The sequence below is a fragment of the Rhinopithecus roxellana genome, chromosome 18, assembly GCF_007565055.1.
Source record: "Rhinopithecus roxellana isolate Shanxi Qingling chromosome 18, ASM756505v1, whole genome shotgun sequence".
NCBI lineage: Eukaryota > Metazoa > Chordata > Mammalia > Primates > Cercopithecidae > Rhinopithecus > Rhinopithecus roxellana.
Genome location: NC_044566.1, coordinates 13,125,420 through 13,133,444, shown reverse-complemented (window position 1 = coordinate 13,133,444; position 8,025 = coordinate 13,125,420).

Genomic DNA, 8,025 nt, shown 5'->3' with positions numbered 1-8,025 from the left:
TATGGCCAGGTGGATGCCCTGGGCTCTGACCAATCAATGATCACTAGACAGTGCTCCCTTAACCCAACTTAGACAATTAGGTGAAAAAAAGACTGGCTGACATGAATTTAGGTAGCCCCAGATTACACTCTTAGGAGGCATGCAGTAATTTGGGGGCCTTGGGCAAAAGTATCATCCACATAACCTCTGCCTGAGATGACTGCCTTCTACAGCCTGCTGGAGCCTGGACTAGGGCTCCACACTGCCATCCTAAAACCTGGTCTTCCAGCCCACTTCAAGCAGGGTAGGTGCCTACAAACTAATATTCCCTGGAACATACAATGATCCTTATTTTAGGAGCACAGTAGGAACACAGCTATTAGGTTGGTGCAAAAGTAATTGAGGTCTTTGCCATTACTTTTCATGGCAAAAACCACAATTACTTTTGCACCAACCTAATACAGTTGCAGGCATGCTCCAACTCTTGACAGGAAGACCCTAGTGCTGCCTTGGCATGGAATGGAGACTGTGGTGCTGTTGTCCTTGACCTTGGGGTGTCACGTGAGCCCAGATATTCTCCTTTAGAAATGGCAATATGATTTATTTGAAAGAAATTATATAATGAACATGTGCTTCAAATGAAAGAATCAGGATGATACTGTCAGGGCTCAGCCTGTTAGGCTAATGCTCTGTGGGGAGGTAGATTGGAAATCGCTTTTAGGATGAGAATGGGCCACATGGAGTAAAGAAAGCGTGCCTGCTGGCAGCCGGAGGTCTCCTGTCTCTTTGCCTTCAATGTGCATGTGCCTAGGATGCTGGCTACAGTTGGCAGGGCCGTCGTTAGTGAACGTTGTTGCTGGATGCTGACCTCATGGGCTGTCTGGGCCTTCCTTTCATTTGCTGTTGGCCTGAACTTGCCGTCCCTGGCTCTCTCTGCTCTATCTAGGTGTCAGTCAGGAAAGAAGAGGAGACCCCCCTAGTGCCCCCCCCCCCCCCCACAGTGCAGAGTGAGGCAGCCCATGGTTGAATTAAGAGGTGTGGTGAGTGGTTGAGTAATTGTGCCTCACCGGCACTAACAAGTGCAACTGCCAACCTGGAGGAGGATTTCAGAGGGGTCTGGCCTGGACAGAAGGGGTGAGGCCTCAGAAAGGGATGACACTGCCATATACAGAGCTGCCCAGCAGCATATCTTGCCCCCTGAAGTTTTGGCAAAGGCCCAAAGTCCCCCATGTGCACCCATCAACCCCCCTCCACTATATGGGAGTGTATTCGTTTCCTATTGCTGCTGTAAAACAACTATCACAAACTTAGCGACTTCAAGCAACACAACTCTATTCTTTTACAGTTCTGGAAGACAGAAGAAAGCAAGGTGTCAGTGGGGCTGTGTTCCTTCTTCAGGCATCAGGGAGAATCCATTTCATTTTTTTCAAATTCTAGAAGCACCTGCATTCCTTGGCTCAGGGCCCCCTCCCCACATCACTCTGACCTCCTGCTTCTGTTGTCACATCTCCTACTCGTCCTGATCCTCTTGCTTCCCTCTTATGAAGACCCTTGTGGTGACCTTGGGCCCACCTGGATAATCAAGCATACTCTTCCCAGCCCACGATCCTTACTTTAATCATATCAGTAAAGTCCCTTTTATCATGTAAGGTAACAGGTTCCTAGATTAGTGCATGTACTTCTTTTGGGGGGCTCTTACCCTGCAACAGGGGACCACAGCTGGTGGTGTGTGATGGGAGACCAGAGCACACCTGCACAATTCGGCCCTGCAATGCCACCTCATCTGACCCACACTGGAAACCAAATCAAATGCCAGCACCAGCACCCCCTTACTAGTCTAGGCCTACATTAGCAGCTCTCTGAGTTCTCCCTTGCACGTGAATCTGCTCATCTTCACCGTCCTGGCCAAGTGATCTTGCTGCTCTTTTTCTCCTTCTTACTTTTTCTTAATGCCCAGAATGATTGCGTTGTGCCATTTCCCTGGTTCTATCTAACCTTGGATTCTCTTATCCATGCTCTGCCCCTCCTACCTGTGGCCCCACCACAATTGAATATTTCCCCAGAAAGCTCTCCATGGTCCTACAAGTTTTGTAAAGTGTGAGCATGTCAATGCTCACATGGAAAGTCACAAGTATGTGATCTCTGGAAGCCAAGGATAAAACTTGAGGACAGCAAATGTGAACGTGGATGAGGTCATAATGCTTCCTTCTGTCTTTTAAGCAGAGCATCATGCACTATGAGCAGGGGCAGAGAAGAAATGGAGCACTTTGAATGACATGGGGACAGAAAGCAAAGAGCTTTGCCATAAGCTAGTGTGCCCCAAAGGGAGATCTGCTTAGGAAAGACTTGAAAATAAATGAGGAACACTCAGTGGGAGTGGGGGGAAGATGCTGATGAGTGACTCTGCTCAAAGGTCTTGTCTCTTAGACACAGACAATAATTGCTTAAGACATCTGGGGGCCACCCCCAGGAAGCAGGTTATGAATCCAAGACAAGAGGACCAACCAGAGAATAGACCAGGAGACTGGGAGGGCAAGCTTGGATTGGAACCAAAGGTGGTAGCAGCAGGGACACACCCAAGAAAGGAAGCAAACACAAACATCTGGCTGCTGTGTGAGACACCAGGCTGTCATGAATAAGCTGTGTAATCGGAAATTGCCTACTTCAACAGTCAGTCCTTTTCTCAAATGACATAAAAATGCTTTAGCTAGAGTTGGCTGAAAAAGAATTAATTCCCAGGGAGAAAGGAAAGAATAGATTCTGAAGCATGGCAGGGTGGATGCCAGATGGGGGTTTGAGGAGTGACTGAGGGCAAGGGATGGGGTCCCTGTGTGTGTAATGATCCCTCCAGGGGCCTTCTGGAAAAGGGAGCAATAGGGCTATGGCCGGAGGAGCACATGGGGCAAAAATGGTGTCTGTTTTGTTTGGAGGCTGCTTGAGTGCTGTTGGAAATGATCCAGCACAGGCAGGTGATGACAATACCAGGGAGAGGAGATGGCCTGGACCTAGCCTTTGCTCTAGCACCAGCTGTTTCCTTTAGCAGAAGCCAGAGATTCCCAACTCCCACCATTCAAGGATTCGCTCGATTCCAATCACCATCTCCCTTCTTTTGCTCATTTTCTGCTCCCCTATTTCTGTTCTAAACACTCTCATACCAGAGGGTCTGACCCGCCAGTAGGCACAGACGCCGGGGTGGGGGGCCGAGGAGGGGAGAGAAGCGTCAGGGAAGGGACAGACACCTGGGCAGGGGGCCAAGGAGGGGAGAGAAGCATCAGGGAAGGGAAGCATGAGGGCAGGGTTGAGTCAGGGATGGGAGACGAAACAATACGCAATAAAAAAATGGGTGGGGAGGAAGTGGTAATGGGGGCTCAGGGAGTATGGGTTATGGGTCAAGCTGGCAGGGGGTACAGGGGACAGAAGCTATGAATAAGCATGAGGAACAGGGAGGTCACAACCTGACAGTGAAGCACTGAGTGAAGCCCAGGAGTGGGCTACGGCCCCAAACCTCTCCGAATTCCTCTTGTATGGTGCTGTATGGTGAGCCCGAGACCCTAAATCACTCAACCCTTCAGACAGCACCCCTAGAGGTGCATTGGCTGCAGCCTCCACAAGGCCCCCCGGGCAAATTATTCCATTTGCTTTCTTGCCCTCCTGTGGATCAGTTCCAAATTTTTATCCCCTCCCCACCCCACCCACTCTGTCCCTTTCTCAATCCAGACTGTACTTAAAAAAAAAAAAATCCTGTCTGGGCGTGGTGGCTGACGCCTGTAATCCCAGCACCTTGGAAAGCTAGCTTTGAGCCTAGGAGTTTTGAGACCAGCCTGGGTTAATAGGATGAAACTCGGATCTCTACAAACCATAGAAAAAACGAGCTGGGCGTGGTGGTTCACACCTGGAGTCCCAGCTACTTGGGAGGTGGGAAGATCACCTGAGCCTGGGAGGTTGAAGCTTCGGTGAGCTGTGATTGCACCACTGCACTCCAGCCCAGGCAATAGAGACCCTGTCTCAAAAAATAAAATCCCAATACAGAAAAATCCCTTGAAAAATGATCTCCCTCAGCTTTCTTTACTAATTAATCTGCCTCAAAATCACCCTAACCCTTCCTCTTAGTGAAGAAACTAAAATACATCCCAGTTCAAGATCTGTGCTCCCCAGGAGACTTGATCCCCTCTTCTTCCCTTGCCCCAACACTTTATCCTGACACTTCTATGTCATCAGTCTCCCAGGAGTCTCTCTTTAAGTTGTAGACTGTTGAAGTCTCCTCTGCCCTTGACTGTGGTCCATCTCTCTCTGGTGACATCCCCTTTCTCCTTCATTCTCTGCCATGCATCTTTTAGATGTTTACTTTCTCATCTACCACTCAACCCGAACCAGGGCCACTTGCCCTCTGCTTACTCGACTGGTAACACCATCACCCATCACATCTACCATTTTTAAACGATGGACTTTTCATGCTGTATCTTCCCAGGTTTCTGCCCTTTTCACAACACTGACCACACTCTTCTTGACGCCATGTTACAGCTTCCAAGACACCCTACACTCCCGGTGCTGCCCTTTCAGCTTTGCCTGTCACTTTCCCGTCTCTCGCCTGGGCTCCTCTGCCCACCACATTCATGATGTTGCTCAGGGTTCGCCCCTTGACACTTGCTTTTTCCAGTCTTTGCCTACTCTCTGATCTTAATGGCCTCCATGCTGTTGACTCCCAAACATTTCTTTGTGTATTACATCTCCCTGAGCTTTAGATTTATACATTCAACTGTCTGCTGAACATATTTATATATTCCATAAGGTTCCCCAAATCAGCATGTCAAAAACTGAATTCACAAACTCCCTTTATTCCCCGAACTGGCTTTTATTCCTCATTTTTACTGCAAAATCACCATCCACCTAAGTTTCTCCCACTGCGTTGTCCCCCCAACATTCAACCAATCAACAGATCTTGCCACTTTTGTCTCTTGTACATTTCTGGCAGCTGTCACCTCTCGCACCCTATTTCTGTGGTCCTAGTTAGGCTCAGGATCCATGGCCTCTCACTTAAGGTCCTGCGAGGCTGGCTCCTACAGGCTTCTCCAGACTCCAAGTCTATAAAGCAGATCTTGCCTTCTGTGGCTTTAAGAGGGTTGTCTTTACTGTTCCCACTTTTAAGGCTGGTAATTCCCACCACACATCTTGTTTCTGTGCTTATTCATCTGCTAATTGCGTTCCTTATGTTGATGTATTAGTTTGCTAATGCTGCTCTAACAAAATACCACAAACTGACTGGCTTAAAACAATAGATGTGTATTCCCAAACAGTTCTGGAGAGCAGGATTCTGAAATGAAGGTGTCAGCAGAGTTGTATGAGTCCATTCTTGCACTGCTATAATGAAATGCCTTAAACTGGGTAATTTATAAAGAAGAGGTTTAATTGCTCACGGTTCTGTTGGCTATTTAGGAAGCACAGTGGCTTCTGCTTTTGGGGAGGCCTCAGGAAACTTACAATCATGGAGGAAGGTGAAGGGGAAGCAGGCACATCTTACATGGCCAAAGCAGGATTAAGAGAGAGAGGTGGGAGGTACCACACACTTTTAAACAATGACATCTCGTGATAACTCACTCACTATACCATAACAAAGGGGATAGCTCTAAATCATGAATGAGAACTCCACCTCCATGATCCAGTCACCTCCCACCAGACCCCACCTCCAACACTGGGAATTACAATTAGACTTGAGATTTGGAGAGGGTCACATATCCAGATCATATGATTCCGCACCTGCCCCCTCCCAAAATTTTATGTCCTTCTCAAATTTCAAAATCCAATCATGCCTTCCCAACAGTCCCCTGAAGTCTTAACTTATTCCAACATTAACTCAAAAGTCCAAAGTCCAAAGTGTCATCTGAGACAAGGCTAGTCCTTTCCATTTTTGATCCTGTAAAATAAAAAAACAAATTAATTACTCCCAAGGTACAATGGGGGTACAGGCATTGGGTAAATACTCCCATGGGGGTACAGGCATTGGGTAAATACTCCCAAAAGGGAGAAGGTGGTCAAAACAAAAGGGCTACAGGCCCCATGCAAGTCCAAAACCCAGCAGGGCAGTCATTAAACCTCAAAGCTCCAAAATAATCTCGTTTGACTGCATGTCTCACATCGTTGCATCCACAATGGTGCAAGGAATGGGCTCCCAAGGCCTTGGGCAGCTTCAACCCTGTGGCGTTGCAGGGTTCAGCCTCTGCAGCTGCTCTCAAGAACTGATGTTAAGTGTCTGCAGCTTTTCCAGGTAGAGGGTGCAACTTGCTGGTGAATCTATCATTCTGGGGTCTGGAGGATTGTGGCCCTCTGTTCACAGCTCCACTAGGTAGTGCCCCACTACCCAACCCCACATTTCCTGTCTGCACTGCCCTAGTAGAGGTTCTCCATGAGGCTCTGCCCCTGGAGCAGGCTTCTGCCTGGACATCCAGGCTTTTACATACATCCTCTGAAATCCATGCAGAGGTTCCCACACCTCAATTCTTACTTTGTGTGCACCTGCAGGCTTAACATTATGTGAAAGCTTCTAAGGCTTATGGCTTGCACCCTCTGGAGCAGCCACCTGAGCTGTAAATGGGTCCCTTTGAGCAACAGCTGGAGCTGGACTGGCTGGGATGCAGGCAGTAGTGTCTGGAGGCTGGGTTGGGCAGTGGGGCCCTGGTCCTGGACTAAAAATACCATTCAGTCCTCCTAGGCCTCTGGGCCTGTGATGGGAGGGGCTGCCACAATGTTCTCTGAAGTGCCTTCAAAGCCTTCTCCCCATTGTCCTATCAGCATTTGGCTCCCCTTATGCAAATTTCTGCAATCAGCTTAAATTCATTGCCAGAAAAAGAGGTTCTTCTTTTCTACCACATGGCCAGGCTGAAAACTTTCCAAAGTTTTACACTCTGCTTCCCTTTTAAATATAAGTTCCAGTTTCAGGTCATTTCTTTACTCATGCATGTGCACACATAGGCTGTTTGAAGCAGTTAGGTCACATCTTGAATACTTTTTTGGTTAGAAATTTTTTCTGCCAGATACCCTAAATCATCACTCTTAAGTTCAAGGTCCCACAGATCCTTAGCTCTTTGCTAACAATATAAGTGACATTTTCTCCAGTTGCCAATATATTCCTCATCTCTTGAGACCTGGGCCTCATTGTCCACATCACTATGAGTATTTTGGTCACAGCCATTCAATAAGTCTCTAGGAAGTTCAAACTTTCCCTCATCTTTCTGTCCTCTTTTGAGCCCTCCATATTCTTCTAACCTCTGCTCATTACCCGATTCCAAGGTTGATTCCGCATTTTCAGGTATCTTTATAGCAACGCACCACTCCAAATACCAATTTTCTGTATTAGTCTGTTTTTGCATGGGTATAAAGAAATACCTAAGACTGGGTAATTTATAGAGAAAAGAGGTTTAATGGCTCACAGTTTTGCAGGCTGTACGGGAAGCATGGTGGCTTCTACTTCTGGTGAGGCCTCAGAAAACTTACAATCATGGCAGAAGGCAAGCAGGCATGTCTTAAAACATGTCCAGAGCAGGAGCAAGAGAGTGTCGAGAGGTGCCATACACTTAAAAAAAAAAAAAAAAAAAAAAAAAAAAAAAAAAAAAAACAGATCATGAGCACTCTCCCACTATAAAACCAGTACTAACGAGGGATGGTGCTAAACCACTCATGAGAACTCTGCCCCCATGATCCAATCACCTCCCACCAGGCCCTACCTCCAACACTGGGAATTACAATCTGACATGATTTTGGGTGGGGACACAGAGCCAAACCATATCAATGGCCATGCTCATCCTCCAGTTTCTGTGGTTGCAGGCAATGCTTCGTGTTCCCTGGTGTGCAGCTTACATGACTGTTTTCTGCCTCTGTCATCACACAGCAGCTTTTCAAAATAAAAAGAAGAAGAAAGAAAAAGAAAAAAGAGGTAAGGAAGATAGAGTTGAATTCATGTAAGGCTCAGGTTTTGTCAGTTATAACTTAAAGACAATAGGGCGAAGGAGTTTACGATATTGCCATGATAGTGGCAGAAGATGACAGATCTAA